The sequence below is a fragment of the Cnephaeus nilssonii genome (assembly GCF_951640355.1).
Source record: "Cnephaeus nilssonii genome assembly, chromosome: 9".
Taxonomy (NCBI): domain Eukaryota; kingdom Metazoa; phylum Chordata; class Mammalia; order Chiroptera; family Vespertilionidae; genus Cnephaeus; species Cnephaeus nilssonii.
The window spans coordinates 19712734-19732948 of NC_137080.1; the positions used below are offsets into that span (position 1 = coordinate 19712734).

The window sequence follows — 20215 nt, forward strand, 5'->3', positions numbered from 1 at the left end:
ACTTCCAGAATTACCTGGCCTTAGTCAGAGGCACAGGCTCTACCCCCAGCTGAGGGCCACACCCAAGGTCTCTTGCTTCCTTGGCACAGACTGGAAAAGCTCCTGGTATGAGAAAAACAGGATGCTTTAGGGTTTTCTTATCTGCAGAGCCTGCTTTTGAGGTATTGGTTTGATTTTTTTTTTAAAGGATCCTTTTTCCTAGAGTTTAACTCACAGCATTGTCAGTTCAGCTCCCCAGCATCTCCCCAGCCTTCAGACTCCGCCTCAGTCATTTCTGCTGCAGCAAATTTTGAGGAAAACTGCATCCCTGGTGAGATACTCTCCTTGTTGGGGATCACTATTTCTGTCCTCAGTACAGGTAGAACAAGAACAGCACCTGAGGGCTCAATTTCAGGTTCATGTCAGCAAACCAGTCCAACTCAGGGTGCTGCGCTAGCTTCTTTTTCACTTGAATGGTGAACTCCTCTCCTAAACCAAGTTCTGATGGACACTTAGGGTGCCTTTCTCGTGATGATACTTTCGGGGCCGGAGCTGGGCCTGGTCTGGAATAGGATTGGTCTTTTGGGATCGGCTTGATGCCAAAGGCTTGGCCTTCTCTGTGAGCAGAAGAGAAGTGGGAATGGCCTTGTGCTCCCCCGAGGTAACAGTGATTCCAACTCATGGGCTCACTGCCTTGCTGAGGCTGCTGTGCTTAAGGTCATCCCACGTCTCCACTACCTTCAAGTCTGTGAGCGGGGACCTGGAGGCCTCGCCTGGGTCCTGACAGTTCTACTTTCAGGCTCCCCAGGATCACTCCAGTCGGACCACTCCTCAGATGCTTGGGGACTTGGCAGGAGGTTTTCACCGTCTCCTGAGATATTTTTCACGTCAGAAAGTCCATTCATGGGAACTGTCCTAGGCTGAGGAAATCGATCGCTATTTCCACCTGTCGGGGAAAGAGTGGTGTAGGAATCTTGCTGTTTGTGCTTCTTGCCGCCGATGGGCCTGTCTCCAGAAAAGACGCCTTTAGGGAACATGCCAGAGGGGTTCTCCAAGGCCGGTGAGGTCTGCCTGTGTTGGCTGTCGATGAGGTGTGTGGGGGAATCAAACAAAGGTTTCTTGAAGTACCTACACACCCACAGCGTTTCACCTTCTGGGGAAAGGCCCATAGTTTTTGTAAAACTTGGGGCGGTGCGTTTGAAGGCCTTGGTTCTCTGTCCTCCCACAGCCATCGCTGGCCCAAGTAGGGAGACCAGCAGGCCCGGCTGCGAAGCTGTGATGGCCACGATGGAGCTGCTGGAGTGGCGCAGGCCCAGGAACACCTGTGGCGGGAGGACTGTCCTCAGCTGCTGGGGAGTGTGGTGCTCCCAGTAGGCCTCCAGGTGAGACTGCCCTACTGTGGGCACATGCTCCTCCTGCACCTCTAACAGCTGCAGCAGCCCGGGGCCACCCAGGCAGAACAGGGCGCGTGACAGCAGGCGAGGGGTCTCTCCGGGCCCTCCGTCTTTTGGGGGGCCAAGCAGCTGAGGAAGGAAGCTCTTCACAGCCACTGGCTCCCGGAACACTAGCTCATTCAGCCGCAGAGGCACCGCCCTGAAGGTCTCAGTTCCTCCCACAGGCACTGCCTCTGTCCAGCAGAAACTGAACGAATTCCCCTTTTTCCTCTTCCATGTTCAACTTTCCAAGAAAGTCACACTCCTAGAAAGTCCCTCCCGAAGGAGCCGTGGGACAGCCCGGTGCAGAGCGCGGGCCGACACTGTGGGGTGGGCTCAGCCGAGCGGGGCGCGAGGCCTGCGGAGCTGCGGGGAGCGGCCGCCTGTCCACGCGGGTCCGGGAGCCGCCTTCCCACCCGCGTCCCAAAGCCATCGCGTCCCGTGCATGTGCGGGCGACTCGGGCGGAGATGTGAATTCTGGAGCCGTCCCTTCAGGAGGGACCAGCCGGGTCTCCACGGACTGCCGGCTCCGCGGAAACCCGGGGTGGCCTGGGACCCGGGCAGCCTGTCTCCATCCCTCCCAGCTCCCAGGGCCCGTCTTCACTCCCAGGCACCCACGACAAGCAGGCGTTAGGTGTCCTCTGTGGTGAAGGAGGGTCAGAGCAGCAGGATGTGGGAGATCCCAGCACAGACCTCGGCGGAGGACAGCGTTTGCAAGGCCCCTTCCAGAGGCCGCGCCCGCCCAGTGAGCCGAGCAGCCCCATCTGCCCGCAGGTGCGAGGCAGGAACCTCAGCAGGCAGGGCCGCAGCTCCCAGGTGAGGGGTGTGTTTCCTTCACTGCTGCCTCCAGGGCAAATGCTTCCTTCGGCTTTTCTGGCTTAGGCTCTAATGACTTTCCGTTGGTTCTGTGCGCCTTCTTTTCCTAGGAGTACCGGTTAATAATGCGGATTTTGTAATCAAAGAAAACACGACCATTTCAAGAGAAACATCAAAAGTGTTTTATTCAAAGTAACGTCCATCGCTAGCTACACATTTCCCCATCTTTCAGGTAATTTGTGGGTACCGTCCCAATAGAACTTTTCTTGTTTGGAGACAAACCATTCAGAGACCCAATTTTCCACTTCTTCGTACATTTTGAAGTGCTGCTCAGAAAGTGTGTGTGCCATCGATCGGAACAAGTGGTCATCTGAAGGAGCAAGGTCTGGTGAATACGGCGGGTGGGTTAATACTTCCCAGGCAAGATCTTTTCACGTGTCTTTAACTGGTTTTGAAGTGTGTGATGGTGTGTTATCATGAAGCAAAATTACTTTGCCGTGTCTTCTGGAACATTCTGGTCGTTTCACAATCAAAGCATGGTTCAAATTGATTATTTGTTGTCAGTAGCGATCAGTATTAACGGTTTCACCTGGTTTTAGAAGCTCCTAATACACCACACCTTCCTGATCCCACCAAACGCAGAGCATTGTCTTCTTTCCCAAGCGATTTGGCCTTGCAGTCGATGTTGATGGTTGACCTGGATCAACCCATGATTTTGTGCATTTGGGGTTCTCAAAATAAATCCACTCTTCATCGCCAATCACAATTCGATGCAAAAAAAGACTCTCTTTCCTGCCGTTGAAGCAACATTTTACTGATGACTTTTCGGTTTTCCATTTGTCTTTCGTTCAGTTGATGTGGCACCCATTTTCCTTCCTTTAAAATCTTTCCCATTGCTTGTAAACGATCAGAAATTATTTGCTGAGCAACGTTTAATCTTTCTGCAAGTTGTTTTTGAGTTTGGCACGCATCTTCATCCAATAATGCTTGTAATTGCTGGTCTTCAAACTTTTTCGGTTGACCTGGACGTTCTTTGTCTTTCACATCGAAATCATCACTTTTAAAGTGTTTAAACCAGCATTCACAAGTATCTTGAGATGGAGCATGTTCACCATAAGCTTCCCGAAGTATTCAGCAGCACTTTTCTTCAAAATAAAGTAATGAATTATAACTTCCTGCAAATGTTCCTTTTTTTTTGGCATGAAATATGACATTTTTAAGTGTAAAAATACCTATGATGTTAACACCTTCAGCAAATTTGACATATGAAGTTTTGAAGCTTGCTGTCTATACAACAAAATAGCATACATATCAAATCACATATATATCAACATGTGTAACTCCATCTATTGAAAAAAATCCGCATTATTAACCGGTACGTTTAGTATTCTTCTCGGGCTCAGGGCAGAACGGTAAGTCAGGAACGCTACTTGGTTCAGTGCTGGCCTAGAAACACCGTGGATAACCGTTCACCTTGGCGGCCTTGCTGGCCTTGCCTTTGTTTCTCTCTTGTACACAAACACCCACACGACTCTGCCGCCTGCAGCTCGGTGGGCGGGGAACATGGCTGGTCCTGAGGGTAGGGTGATGGGGGAGGGGGGCCACGTACAGCTCCTCCCAAAAGCCACGACGGACCTGGACCTGCCGGAGGGCGGCGGGAGGTGGACCAGGGTCTTGGTTTCCGTCCCCTCTTTGCCCCCTGTTGACACCAACCACCCTCACCTCCCCCGTGAGGCTCCAACCACTACACCCACAGTCCAAGAGGAGTTTTTTAAAAAGAGAGAAATAGAGATGGCTTTTTATCAGCATTTACAGATTTTATAGGTTAACTCGCAGCTGCTCAAAGGTAGTGATTTTAGTCTTGAACAAACTTTATTTGCATATATTGATAGAAAATATCTTTGTTTATGATATGAGAAAAAGTATGATCTAAAGCAGTGGTTCTCAACCTTTCTAATGCCGCGACCCTTTAATACAGTTCCTCATGTTGTGGTGACCCCCAGACATAAAATTATTTTCGTTGCTACTTCATAACTGTAATTTTGCTACTGTTATGAGTCGTAATGTAAATATCTGTGTTTTCCGATGGTCTTAGGCTCTACAGCAGCGGTTCTCAACCTGTGGGTTGCGACCCACAGGTTGAGAACTGCTAGCAGGGTCGCCTAAGACCATCGGAAAACACAGATATTTACATTACGATTCATTAATAGTAGCAAAATTACAGTTATGAAGTAGCAACGAAAATAATTTTATGGTTGGGGGTCACCACAACATGAGGAACTGTATTAAAGGGTCGGGGCATTAGAAAGGTTGAGAACCACTGATCTAAAGGAAGTAAGATACCAGTGTTCTAGTCTTGCTGTATAGCTTAAGAGTTATAAGACCTTGAGCAGGATTTTAACCTCTGGCTCAGTCGGTTTCCTTTACTATAAGTTGGGAAATGGAGTACTATTTATCTACCCCAAAACGTTGTTGGGAGGATTTTAATTGAAAATGAAAGCAATTTGCAATGTACTTTCTGCAATATACTTTTCATGTCCTTCCTAAACATCGTCTCCTTGGATGACAATATTTGCTTAAACAGACAAGAAACCTGACCCCAAATACACGCCCAAGGTTCTGAGATGACTCATCCATTTTTATCTCCAAGATTAAACAAGTCTGGATTCTCACAGTAACAACTTTGAAGAGTCATGGCACTTATCTCCCTGAGCCCCAAATTAAAGCTCTAATAGGTTGAAGGTTTATTGATATCTTTGTACAAATGTTAGTGCTTTGTGAGAGGAAAGGACTTTGTAAATTGTGCCAGGCATCCTGGGGATCTTCACTAATCTCTGCTGTGTAAAAACACAGCCTTGACCAATAGGCCTGCGTCGTGGTCCTGTCTTTCACTGGCTGACCCATTTCATATCTCACAAACTTCATCATTTTTCTACATCAGTACACTAAGCCATTCTCCCTTTTATTTTTGAAAAGCACTTAATACACAAAGGTTTACCCATAATACCAACAAATAAAAATTGAAATAAGAACACGATCCACTTATTCCACTTACTCCATCCCATTCTGTCTTTTAGAAATAGCCACTTAAAAATTGTATAGTGGTTTTCCACATTCATTTTTGAAGTCAGGTATAAGATACAGATGGCTGAGAGAAAGGCCTGATATTTCAAAACATTTTATAAAACAAAAACTATTTTGATTTTTGGAGGCAATTAGTTCACTCGCTGACAAAGACTGAGAATTAAAGTTGATTACCTTTATAATTTGTGTTGGCCCATGAGGGATTTGTTTGGAAATCAAATGGTGCCAGGACATCCAACTCATCCACCCTGGAGATGTTACAAATGAAAATAGTTTACACTGGAGGAGGCACTCCATAACTTTGCACATCAAGGTTTTGTACATCGCTCTTCACATACAACAGGAAGTCATTAGCTTTACCTGCTTTTGTGGCACATTAAAAACCGGCTGACTTGAATGGCAGCCAAACAACTTCTTTATCTGCATTTTCTTCTTTGTCCAATTAAGTCCATACTGTCCACTGAGTGTATTTCATTGTATCTGAGGTCTCAGCTGTAATCTTGGAAGTCCCCGCCAACAAATGTGGGAGGAGAACCCAATATTGTGGCTAGAGTATACGGCTTGGAAACAATAAGAACCAGGTTCTAATCCTGATGGAACTGTGCCGTTGGGCAAGTCACTGAACCCTCTGGCTTTAGTTTCTTATCTGTAAATTGAAATGATTAACCTCTGAGATCCCTTTCTGGTCTAAGATCTGAGTTCATTAAGTATACATCTGCTGTAACTAAGTCTGTAGTTGTGTGCAGCCATCATTTTCAAAGATGGCACATTGGCTCATTTTTACTTTAAAAAAAATAAGGAAAGATACCATTAAAAAAACAACAACTGCACCCTCTATTTCATAAAGACAAGTCAAGTATGAAATGCAAATTCCTTTCATAGACAATGTGCTACTTACCTGAGCACCTTGCAGCCCAGGCTCAGAACCACGTAGTACACAGCGTAGAAGAGGATGACACTTATAAGAAGGTTTTACAAAACAGCCTGCAGAGAAGACAGGCGTGAGCTCCAAGAGGCTGGGCTTCTTCACATGGTTGTTGGTAACAAGTCTGACAAACAAAAGACGATGAATGACTACTAGATAGTGTTGGCCAGCCTTGCTTTGCCTGGAGATCTACAGGGTGGGATGGACTTCAAAGTGCACAATGGAAGTGTGCTGACTGGAGAGGCTGACATATTGCACATCCACATCAAGGATTAATGCAGTATATAAATTCATACCACATACCCTCCATCTCCCCCAACAAACTTCCTAAATGCCAATATTTATATTTTCACTTGATAAATTGTGTCTAAATCTCAGCTGTCAAAAGAGTAAAAATATGAAGATGGCTAAGAAATTTCCAAAAGTATGAACCAAAAATTACATAATAACACAACAATAATTAAGCCTGTGTGTAAGAATTCACAGAACAATTGGCTAAAACATAATACATGATCCCAAAATGTACCCTACCACATAATGAGGCTTAAGAAAAAAATCATTGCAGATAAATAGGAATCAGGTGAGTTAGTCAACAAATAGCATTATGAAAAAATTTTAACTTCTAAATAGAAAAATCCCTTTAGATTCCAGTCTTGTACCAGATACCAACATAAACTTCAAATGCATTAAAAGCTTAAATGCCAAGAAATAGAATGGGATAAAATATTTGCAACATATGTCACAGGCAAAGGATTGATATTTGTAATGCATAATATTTATTTTTACAAATAGAAAAAGACAAACAAATCAATAGAAAAATGGACAAAGTATATAAATAGGCAATTTATATGACTAAACATTTAAAAAGCCAATAAACACATGAAAATGTGCTGAACTTTACTATTAATCTTTTTATTTTATTTTCATTGTTTACACCATTACAGGTCTCCCCACTTTCCCCTCCTATTTCTACCTCCCCCACCCCACTCTTACCCCCTGTTGTCTATGGGTTACTCATTTGTTCTTTGGCCAATTCCTTCACCTTCTTTCATCCAGCACCCACTGTGCCCTCCCCTCTGACAGCTGTCAGTTACTATTAATCTTTAAAAATATATTCTCGTGAATATAACAAAAACGTTAGCCTGTCACATGGGAATTTTTCAGTTTATTCTTTTACCTTTTGAATCTTTTAAAAAATCATCTTGTTTAGCCAACACTTTAACACTTGAGGATTATTCATTTTCTCTGAATGACCAATTTACCAAATTTACCAAGTCTTTTGCTTGGCCTGGGTACAGAAGGAGCCCTCTACCAAAGGCTAGAAGAGAAGAGAGGTAGTACAGAACACACAACCACCATGGCTAACGGGACCAAATTTACAGATTTACCAAGAACTTACTTCTTTCAACTGCCTAAAACATGGGTAGACTCTTGGGCCTAAGAGGGCATAGGAAACCAGGACTACAGGGTTCTGAGACCTTCAGAATCCCACACCCCACTGTCCCTTCTCCTTACTACACCCTTAGACCCTCCTACTCTCTGCCTGTAGACTTGTCTTTGCCCACCAAATCTCTTCTCTCTTTGCCCATCATTCTCATCCCTGCTTTGCCCTCCAGTATCTTCCACTCCTTGTCCCACAATCTCCCCTCCCTCATGATCCTGAGGTTCCTTCTAGCCTCATTCTTTATTTTAAAATTCATTTTATCATTTTTTCATTGAAATATACAACATTGTATAAATTTAGGGCATACATTTTTATTTAATACATTTATATATTGTAATATGATTGCCATGGTAGTGAGGTTAGCACCTCTAATCATTATCATTTTTTCTGTGGTTGGAATAATTAAGATGTAGTCTCTTAGCAAATGTGATGATTATAACACAATATTGTTGTCTATGTTGTTCACTATACTGTCCACTAGAGCTCTAGAATTTATTTAGTACTAGTTGCAAGCTTGTATGAGATAAATAATATGTAGTCTGTATACTAATATATATATACATATATATAGTCAAAATCTGAGAATACAAGAATCAATTAACTTTTCACGTGTTACATTTGGTTGTCATATCTCTTTAGTGTCATACTTTGTGTTTTTTTTTAATAATTTTTTTATTGATTTCAGAGAGGAAGGGAGAGGGAAAGAGAGATAGAAACATCAATGATGAGAGAGAATCATTGTTTGGCTGCCTCTTGGATGCCCCACGCTGGAGTTCGAGCCCACAACCCAGGCATATGCCCTGACTAGGAATCAAACTATGACCTCTTGGTTCATGGTCCAACGCTCAACCACTGAGCCATGCCGGCCAGGATCGTGTCATACTTTGTCTGATGGTTCTCTTGATTAGATTCTTTAGGGAGGAATTCTACAAAGGTAATATTGTGTATTTCCCATGGTATCTCATGAGGGGATACATAATATCATTTTGTCTCATTATTGGTGATGGTCAGTTTGATCACTTAGTAAAGGTGACACCTCTCAGATCTCTATTTTATTTTATTTTATTTATTTTTTCAGATCTCTATTTTAATTGTACTGCTTATTCTTTGTAAATCATAAGTAATCTGTGAGGCAGCATTTGAGACTATGCGGATATCTTCTTTCCCCAAAACTTTTTACCCCTTGGTTTTAGTATCTGTTGATATATGTACCTTGTCTAAATCAATTATTACATTGGTGTGTAAAATGGTAATTGTTTTATTTTATATTTTTCTTCCATATATTAGTACACATTTTTCCATAAAGAGATTTTCCTTCTTACTCTTAAAAGTATGCATTTATTGTTTATTTGTCTATTTTCAGTAACCCTTGGACTTTTATATTCTTTATATGATATAATGCATCAATATTATAATTTTGATGCTGAAATTGTCCCAAATTTGACTAGTCTGAGCAACTACAAGATACCTTCTGTGTTTATTTTACATATTCCCATCATTTTCTTTGTACTTCCTTGCTCTCTGTCACATCCTGACATTCTAAAAATGTCATCACTACATTTCCATTTGCATTTTGTCTATTTGTGAGCTTTCTATTTTCTTCCATTGTTCTCTCTGTCTTTCTATCTATTCGTGAATCAATATCACACTGTTTTAATTATGGATGCTTTATAATAAGTTTTAATATGCTCACTTCTCATTGTTCTTTTTTTAGTCTTCTCTTAGCTATTTTTAGCTATATTTTGCCATATAAACTTCAACATCTAGTTGAATAGCTTCATAGAGCAAATTTGTTATTTTTATTGGGGTCATGCTAAATTTATTATTAAAATAGAAATAAATATAGCTTTGTAATGGTTACTCATGCTATCCCAAAATAATTTCCAAATATATTCAAATGTACTTTTGTATCTTTCAAAAAAATTTCAATTTTTCTTTACATACTTCCTGTTAATTTTATTCTTAAAATTCTTTTTTTGCTATTGATGTAACCAAAGTTTAGATGATAATGTAATGCTTGTTTCATAAAAACATCTTGTGGCTTTTCTTCTTTTTCTATACTCAGAAATAATTTAAGTAGACTTGGGAGTATATGACCTTTGCAGATTTAGGCGAATTCCCCTGTGAAACCTGGGCCTGGTTCTTTTTATAATAACCTCCTCCATTAAGTCTATGAAACCTGGAAGCTCTCAGTGCTCCCATTAACTAGAGCAGCGTTACTCTTTTCTACAGAGGGAATACTGCCTCTTCTTCAAAGTCTAGCTCAATATCATGGTCACACTCCACCCCCTACTCAAGGACAGAATCCATCCCTCCCTACTTCTTTGCATTCATAGCGCTGTGCACATGTCTTCCAGATTGGACCACCTGTGTTTTAGTGTACTTATTTATGGAGGTGCCCGCTTCTCTAGACTCTCAAAGACAGAGATAGTGATTTAATCGCATTTAATTCTTCAGCCACAACAATGATGCTTAGCTCTTGCTAAGTGTTCAACAAATATATTTTTAATAATAATGACTGAAGAGAAGAAAACTAATGAAAACCCACTTCAGTGAGAACCCTGGCCAATTCATTATAAATGTGGCCCCTAGGGTCAGTTACACTAGGATTTCTTTTCCAGTTCCTCATTGGCAAGGTGTGACGTTGGCCACTTAGACTCTGCATTTTGTTTGACCCATCTGCAAAATCTCATGGGAGTTTTGTTTTCAGCACATGGGTAAAATTCCCAGCACAAGTGCTATAGCTGCCTAGCCCTCTATTTCTCCCCATGTGAAAGCCTGCTGCCTGGTTCTTTCACCAAAGCCTAATGTAATCATGAAACAGGCTCTCTCACCTGTGGTATCACAGCACAGGATCCAGCCTGCTAATAGCAGTTTCCTCTGTTCGTGTCTGTGTGGATGAACATCTCCACGTCAGGTCAACAGTCACTAGGAAGTGCAGGAATGTGTTGTGCCTCTGACATTTTTACATGATCATTTGTTTTACAGTTGTTATCTTACATTAGTTTACTGTATTTATAAAATGCGTATTCCACTGGAGTTCTGAACAACAAATGCATTGTATTCTGCACAGCGTAGCAGTCCTCATACCTGGGCTTTCTTCCCAGTTCCTGTGCAATTTCCCCAGACAGCAAATTAATTAAATGGCCGTTGGCCATGACTCTTTCCCTTGAGTCAGCTTTTCTCTCATTTAAAATGTAGGGATAGGGGAGATTTAATTAGCCCAATGCCTGGCACATTGTATGCACTCAATAAATATTTGTTGGGTCTTGGAACTCTCTTTAGAAAAAAGGTCACTTTTGCTATTACTATTGATTTATGAGCATATCAGTGATTCCTGTGCTGATGATAGTGACACTGAACAGGACTTCAGAAAAGTTAACTCATAACTTACAGGGATGTAGCAAGAGAATTCAGATTTTCAACAACTCACCTATTTTGAACATACTCACTATTGATCTAATGTTCTAAGGTTGTGATTTCACATATAAAACTCTGGGATTCTAAAAATGTGAAAAACTGCAGCAATTACCTGGGCATTTACACCAGAAGAAATGGGGTGTGTGTGTGTGTGTGTGTGTGTGTGTGTGTGTGTGTGTATAAGTGCAGAGTAAATATAGAGTCCCCAGTCCCCATTCTTTATGTAAGCTACTTAAGGGAAAGGATATTATCTTTTAATTATTATCTCTCCAGCAATTATTATCATTGCTAGTTCAATCCCAGAACTATAAATTAGGAACAGTTTAAAATCCTCTTAAAACAAGTTTTTTAAAAATACTCTCCCTGAAATATTTTTACTGATTTATAAATTTTTCCCTTAGCTGTTGCTATACTTAACATTTCTTACTATGTTGTGATGATGGCAGTGAACAGAAAAAACGAGGATATACACATGGTGCTGATATTTTACTAAAACGAATACAGTGCTAATTTGAAATCCTAAATTAATTTTTAAGTAAAAATCTGAAGAGTGTCATTCCCTGAAGGCCAGATCTTTGGAAGCCCAAAGCCCGTGTGAATTTACCCAGCTGCTTCCAGGCTTTGCATATTTCCTTGTTTTTGGTGCTTTGATTTTTTTCTTTTAAAGAAAGAGTATTTTTATACTGAAATAAAATACAACTATTAACCACTGGCCTCAAGGAAAAAGAAAACTAACATACCTACAGCTTAAAATGTTTCAATACTTTGCCTCTAAAATCTTATGCATCCTTTAGAAGTTGGAAAAATAAAAGCCACATCCTGCCAAAAAAAAAGATTGAGGACAAACTGTCATGATTTTAGAGAAGAAGAGCAGAAGTGCAGGTGTTAATACTAGAAAGTCGGCCTGTACCTTCAAAACAGCCACTATTTCATAAAAACATCTGTGGCTTTTCTTCTTTAAATGTTTTAGAATCCTTTCTTGGGCATGGGTGCCTCAGTATTGCCACCATTACCATATGAGCAAGAGTGTTGCAAAATGTTTTCTGCAGGGTACCCAGCCAAAAGTGAAACAAGTTGCTACGGAAAGAAAGGCCATTTATAGAACATAATTTGCTTACACCAGTGCCAGGCAGTAACAGAAAGAGAATGCAGAGAAGTTATCTTTCTTTACCTTGCTTGGAGCAACTCTGACCTGGAGAGCCATGTCACATCCTATGTCAACGAGGTGGTGAAAGCCACGCTCCTGTGTGGACAACATCTGGAAGAAGAGGCAATTGTCACCGTGAGCTTTTCAATTACTCTTGAAGACTAAGTGCGAGATTCAATAGCGCAGGATGATTGGATTATACACAATGAGACAGAAGCCATCTGTGAGCCATGAGTAAGCTGCTGAGTGCCAAAATGAACATCCTTATTAGACAACTGAGTTCTCAGACCATTTGTGGCTTGGTCAAATTTGAAAGACGAGTTGATTGTTTTTAGACAGTGCTGCAAATAGGCAGGGACTTGGAATTCTCCCGGGCTGCATGAGTAATTACTGTGTCATACTTAACTCAGAAACATGGGTTTCCAGTTAGGAGGGCTGGAGATTGTCTTCAAAGGACGGTGCTGCCATTCATGGTGTAGCATGGTCTGTCTTCTGTGTTTCATTCCCAAGGACTGCAGACTTCTGGAAAAAAAAGAAATCATTAAACCTTTTTACGTCATGGCAAAGGGATATGAAAATTCTGACATTATGTTGGAAAACAGAAAGATTCCCATGCTCTGAAATGATAGCCTCTATACAGTCCGGGCAATGTTTCTAAGAACTGCAGCGTGCAGTGCCGGAGCTCTGAGTCTGTGCCCAAGGCTTCAATCCAGAACCAACCTGTCACTGACCACATTTCATCCCTTCATCTTTTGATTGGCACCTCTTATAGATGGGTGTATGATCATGTGTATTCTGTGGTCCTTTTGCCACTATAGCATCTTAACTTCTACACAAAGCACGTTCTGCAAATCATAGCCATACATAAAATCATGATTTTGGTAAAGGTAAAAAAAAAAAAAAAAATGTTTTCCATAAGACCAGGGCTTAATATTTTTCTTCTGGAAATGTTTTTACCTTTGAGTTTCGTAATGCATATTAATAACACTGTCAATGCTCTTTTATTGATATGCTTTAGGCGAGTCCTTTAATCTGTGGCTGCCCTGTGTCTCTGCCTACATGGCGAGTTCCTTTAGAGAAGGGCTCTTTCTTCTGCCTGCTGACAACTTTGTAACAGCTCCCAGTGTCTGCTTCCGATTTTGGCCCGGGTGCACCCTCAGCGAATGTGGATGGGCTGTGCAAATCCTGTGCCTCACCCTGTTTGTAACAGCCATGGGCCAGCCTTTCTCTCTAAAAAGGTCAAGAGGAGCTCCCTGGGAGTGAGGCCTAGTCCAGTGCTCATAACAGAACCTGTGCTTCACTTGCTCTACTTTCAACATATTCAGTATGTTGTTGCCTGAAGCCAATTCCAGCGTGTCATAATTACAAGAGTTTTATCAAAAGGTTGATGAAACTTGGGGGCTCCACAAGGGCTGAGTCACATATGTAATTACCTGTTGGAGTGGCTAAAGGGCACTTCCCCCAAACCTGAATAGGATGATTGTTTGCTGCCAGGCAGTTCAGGGCATCTTGATCTACACGTTATTGCCTCCTGTTGGCCAAACACCTGAACAGCTGTAGGCTATTCCCCAATCTGACAATGCTTCTGTAAACCCTACCCTTTGAAGTGTATTATCTCTACCTTGCCTTAGGGCAAATTGTGTTAATAAAAAGCAGGGGTCCTGAGACAAGGAGAACTAAGAACTAAGAACTTGGATCTTTAGCTCCTTTAGCTGAAGCTCCTCTGACCCCCAATGCCTTTCAAAATTATCTTTCGTCTTTGGACTCTTACTTAATCTATGCACAGCCTTTCTCCAGATTGCTGAACTCTTTGTCATGCTGGAACAGGAACCCCGGCATGTTGTGTACAACTCAATCCCTTTGGAATCCTCCAGTTCAACAGGAACCACCCAAGATTTATCCTCTTAGGAAGTTGGCACAATACATGGGGAGACAACACTAATTGCACTGCCACCACTCCACTGGATAAAATATTGAAAAGAACCAATTTTCTGTTTTGTTTGTTCATTTATATTGTTCTTTAGATTCCACATATAAGTGAGATCATATGGTATTTGTCTTTTTCTGACTGACTTATTTCACTCAACGTATTACCCTCTAGGTCCATCCATGCTGTAGCAAATGGTAAGAAAAAAAGAAAAATACTAGTTTTATATAATCACACTAGAAAAACTAAATGGCCAATCTAGTGGGTGGAGATTGTGTGTATGTGAGTACAACAATAACTATCTTTTATTTCGATGAGTATTATGATCTATTTTGAAAATAAGTCAAGGTATAGAGACAAACCATGCATATTCAATAGCTCTACTTCTGTTTCCCAAGTTTGCCATTAGATTGATAATGTGTAAGCATATATATATATATATATATATATATATATATATATATATATATATGTGTGTGTGTGTGTGTATATATATACATATATACATATATATATATCTGTAAGTACATTTAATTCTTTTTTATTCAGCACACTCGTATGGAAGTTAAGGGATAAAATATGGAAAATTCTTTTCATTCTTGGATTCTGAATTGTGCCCCTTGACATTTTATCATGTTTTACAGTATTTTCAGTCCCTTTGTATAATTTGTATCCAGAGTTCTTTTTTTTTTTTTTAATTTTTATTGATTTCAGAGAGGAAGTGAGAGGGAGAGAGAGATAGAAACAGCAATGATGACAGAGAATCATTGATTGGCTGCCTCCTGTACGTCCCACACTTGGGGGGTCAAGCCTGCAACGCGGGCATGTGCCCTGACCGGGAATCGAACCGGTGACCTCTTGGTTCCTGGGTCGACACTCAACCGCTGAGCCACACCCGGCTGGGCTGTATCCAGAGTTCTTTTTGATAAAACCTAACTTATCTACTTAGTAGAGGCACTCAGAAGCTTCAAGGTTTTTAAGAGCTATTTTCAAGACAATAGTACATAAGTTAGAACTTCTTCCTGATAAAATCGGAAGAGAAAATGAATTCAGGACCACAATCAGTAAACCTAATCTTTGGGGCTGGATGGGTTTCCATATTCAGAAAATTTTAAATTTTACACATTGTTTGAGTGGGAAAATATATGAATTTTCACTTTAAGTGGCACAAATAAAAACTGTAAATAATTTTGTGTCAATTCAGGTAAGGTTCTACCTCCAAACTAGTTCAGATCAAGTAATATTCTACCATCAGAAGAGTGATAAAAAATAGTTTTAGGGCTTTTTAGGTTTTGGCTTCATAGATAATTGTGGCCAAGTACAATTTTAATCATAAGAATCAAAGACTGGTGTTGATGACAGAACTCCAGATACAATTTTAGCCCCAAGACTTCTAATTACTCTGCCTGGCTCCATGCCAGCAAGCCGGGCTCCTCACCCATTTAGAATTTGACAATAGGTTGAGATCGTTTCAGCCCCAAGACCTCTATAAATACAATTTTCAATGATACGATGATGATGATGGTGATGATGCTATTTAAACAAAATCAATTATTCATAAGAAGTAATAGAGTAAAATTCCTTTGCCCCCAGTGTCAGGATTAAATAAAACCAGTTCCCATAATGCTTTCTGCTCCTTCTGTCATTGCCTGCTTGGCCTTGGAAGCCTGGCACTGTATATTTTTAGATTTGCTGAGTCTCTTTAACCCATTTTTCCCGTGCATGGCCTTCTACCACATTTGTTGTTCTTTGCCTTCTTGAGATTAAAATATAGTTCTCTATAGGATATCACTAAATCATAAAAAAAATGTTAAGAACAAACAGGCTTTATTTTATTTCAGGGAGCTATGGAAATACTGATCAAAGTTGAGGTAAAATTTTGTTTGTTTATGCCCTTAATGGAATTTCCTGTAGGTTTGAGCCCACATTAAAGAGAGGATATATGTATACATGTATAATTACATACCTATTTCATGGTTTCAGATTTATTGAGCAATAAATTATGTCTTGAAAGATAAAGTCACAATAAGGGACAATACCTCTAAATAGTAATGGCACAGAATAAAAGAACAGTTGGTATGGGCTAGTGTTTATGAATAGCCAAACTCTTATTAGGTATCAATTTTATTACTTTCTCCCATAAACCTAAACCAGGGTTACTAATAACTGCAAATATGAACACTAATTTCAGTCTCTCACTTTACCTACTTTTAAGTCAGTTGACCACAGTACCGTGCCTTGAAATGTTTTATAACATTATGAGGTTATATATAAAAAAAAAAAAGCTGGAGACTACATACATTTTCTCAACTTAAAATAATGTCTGGGCAAGAAACCTGCAAGTGAGGGCAAATTCGGTATTGTGGTCACAGAGTAAAAACAAAGAGTGAATGACAAATTTAGAGTCCTTATTTTAAGAATGGGAATTGGATTTTCAATAGGAAGAGAATATAGAATGGAGGGAAAGGGGAGGGCATTCTAAATAAGAGAAACATAAAGCACAAAGGAAGTGAGATCAAGCCAACGAGATCTGCGTTGCTAGAAAAATGAAACTAAGGCAGTGAAGGAATAGTGATTTGTGGAGGCCTCAAAGGACAAACAAGAGAATTGTATTTTGGTTCAAAATAAAACAGCACTGGTCTTGAGCAGCACATGACAGCTAAAGTCAGCATATAAAAAATTATTCTAATACAGAAAGGACATTGCTTGGTCTTTTGGAAAGGCCTTGTGATTTGATGTTTAGTGACTTAGAATAAGTGAGAAGAATTAGATTTTTTAAAACACTGCGGTTAGAGCTCTAGCTGGGTAGCAGAGTTGGTTAGAGCATCGAAGCATCATCCAGACACACCAGTTGATTCCTGGACAGGGCACATACAAGAATCAACCAGTGGATGCATAATGTTGTTCCATTTATTTATGCATTCATTTTCTCTCCTCTCTCTCTCTCTCTCTCTCTCTCTCTCTCTCTCTCTCTCTCTCCCTCTCTCTCTCTCTCTCTCATTCTCTCTCTCTCTTTCAAATCAATAATTTTTTTTAAAAGGTCCCAGTTGAAGTCAGCAGCATAAATTTAAAAAATAAATGAAAACATCACGATTACAAAACGGCAGTCTTTATGATGGGGGCTGAAAAAGAAAAAGAAAATAAAGAAGAGTAAAACTGACTTTAAGATTTTCACAACAACAAAGTAAGGCAATTATGATGCCATTGATAAGAATGGTGAGGTTAAGAAAGTAAGGGATACTCTTAGAATGGCTCTTATGAATAAGATGAAAAATAATAAATGTTGGAGAGGTTGTGGAGAAAAAGGAACCCTCATTCACTGCTGGTAGGAATGTAAACTGATGCAGTCACGATGAAAAACAATGTAGAGGTCCCTCAAAAAATTAAAAATACACTTACCTTATGACCTAGCAATCCCTCTTCTGGATATATACCTGAAAAATATGTGAAAATTCATAAAGATATCTGTTCATTGCAGCTTTATTTATGGTAGCCAAGACATGAAAACAACTTAAATGTTCTTTAGCAGATGATTGAGTAAAGAAAATTCTATATATATAATGGCATCCTAATCAGCCATAAGAATGGATGAAATCCTGCCATTTGGGACAACATGATAGATCTTGAGAGTATTATGCTAAACTAAATAAGTCAGACAGAAAACGACAAGAGACTTATGATTTCACTCATGTGTGGGATATAAAACAGAAAGCAAAAAAAGAACAAACTCACAGATAACAGTATGGTGGTTACCAGAGGGGAAGGGGTTGGGGGAGAGAATGAGGAGGGAAAAGGGGGTCCAATATATGGTGATGGGATGAAATTAGACTATAGGTGGTGAGCACACACTGCATTATACAGATGATGTATTATAGAATTATACACTTGAAACATACATGGTATATAATGTTGTTAACCAGTGTCACCCCAACCAATACATTTAATTTAAAAAAAAGAGAGAGAGAGAAATGAGAAGCAAACAGTTGGATTCAACACATTAATTTTCAGGGCCAGTTAAAACTTCAGCGAGCAACAGAATCACCTGAAGGGTTGTTAACAGATTTCAGGGACCCACTCACAAAGTTTCTGATTTAATAGGTCTGGGATGGACCCCGTGTTTACATTTCTGAATACCACATTTTCAGAACCACTGATGTAAATTATGTCTTTCAAGGATGAAGGTCTGGGGCCAACTGCATCAAGTATGGGAATTACCCATACCCAGGTCATTGTTGAAACTTTGTTGTGGAACTTTCTGATTTATAGCATTTTCCATCATTTTTATATTCTCTATCATCTGTTTCCTTAATTATATTGCTGACATTAAAGGGAAATAACTGTTCAGTCCCTGGCAGTGGGAATACAAGGGACTGAAAGCTTAAGAAATAAAAACACAGACTCTGAAAATAGACAGTGAATGCACAATGGAAGATGAGAGCATAGCTTTTGAAGGATGCAACAGAGAGAGCTACAGGCGCACACTGCAATCAGGCATTATGGGTAGGAGGAAAAAGGACCTCTAAGTACTTGACAATCTACTCTAGAAATTTCCTCTCACTCTCGGTGAAGAAGCAAAAAGGTAGAACGTTCAAAGGAAAAGTTAATAAGGCTACTTTGTATTTTAATTATTGCCAAGTACCCAGGTGCTTCAGTGAAGAGTTTCATGTACATGTAAATTACTTCTGTGCCCTAGCACATTTGCAGAAATCTAAATGAGATGTTGTTCCATTTAAAATTTAAATAACTCCCTTGAGAAAATGCCAACCAGATTGCTTCAACGAGAAGTCAATGCATAAACATGTATTTGTTATTTACTTGTTAATGTGTTCAGCATCTTAAAGTATTTCGGTGCTTTTGCGTGAAACCTAAAGTCCTCTGTAATGTGAGTTGATGACCCTAAAATGATGTGTAAAAAAAAAGTAAACAAACAATACTGTGGTAGATGCAGAGTACACCATTTACAGAAAGACTTTTCTCCCCTTTCAGAGAGAATGGTTACCAAGAGTGATACTCCATTGTTCCCAAAGGGCTCAGACATTGCACAAAGTGGCAGGTCCAGATCCACGAGGGCACCTTTTTTAACGGGTGACTCACCAGAGGGACGATCATTTGAGACCCAGCGTTCAGGACTAAGGGGTGAACTTGGCTTTCTTTGTTCAGCAGCCGGCTCGGGCGGACTGAGTCAGCCTCAGTTCTGGGAAGGCAGCTGCCGGCAGAAATGTGCAGTCATTCCACATTCTCTCTATTCTGATTGGAACTTACCTCTTATAGGATCGTTTGAAGTTAGGAAGGGGATGGGAAGAAGTTCAAGTTCAATGTTTAATCCTTGACAATTAACTTCCATGATCCCCTTGGGGAACATGTCGACTAAAAGCAGATTATATTTTTAAAAATACCCCTAGGATTTCTTGGACATAAACTTGTGGGGTGTTTTTTTTTTTCCCTCCTTAAAAAAACACACACACAACAACAGCATGATGAGTTAAGAGTGAATGAATCAGAAACATACGGATTACATTTTCCCTGAGAGTCGCATGGATTTGAAAGTCATGGAGAAAAGGGCACTTGGCAAGATGCGTTTGAGATTTTACCCAACCAAGAACATTTGAAAAAGAGTCTGCGGTGCTTTGGTGGACACAAACCTGTGCCAAATTCTTTCATTTTTATGAACTGTACTGAATTTTTTTTTTTTTAAAAAAAAGAAAAACAGGGCATAAAAGTGACTTAATTGTAATTTAATAAAGACACGGAATGCCGCTTGTACAACAGCTAGAAGCTCTGCAGACAAGCGCCAGCTTTCAGAGGGATGGGCTAAGGGTGTGTGAGAGCAAACCGAAATGAAGCAGGAACAGCAGTGCCGTGGACTAACATGCTCAGCGACACGACAGGAGACAAGAGATGCTGATGCTGACAGGGGAACGTTTTAGTTTATGGCCATTCCCCCCGCCCCCCGCCCCCCCACCTCAATGAAATGAGAATCACAACAGTAACGCAAACATTATTTTAAGAAAAGCCACATAGCGATTCTTCTCTGCATGCA

The 20215-nt window shown here is 40.4% G+C and overlaps 1 pseudogene across 1 annotated transcript; it reads right to left on the reverse strand.

Moving 5' to 3' along the window:
* Nucleotides 1-221: 221 nt before the first annotated feature.
* LOC307105411 (protein-associating with the carboxyl-terminal domain of ezrin-like) lies at nucleotides 222-19537 on the reverse strand (annotated as a pseudogene). The gene is made up of 3 exons: nucleotides 19438-19537; nucleotides 18991-19071; nucleotides 222-2176 (listed from the first exon to the last, which is right to left on the reverse strand). The product of its transcript is annotated as a protein-associating with the carboxyl-terminal domain of ezrin-like (transcript).
* Between the last annotated feature and the right edge of the window lie 678 nt (nucleotides 19538-20215).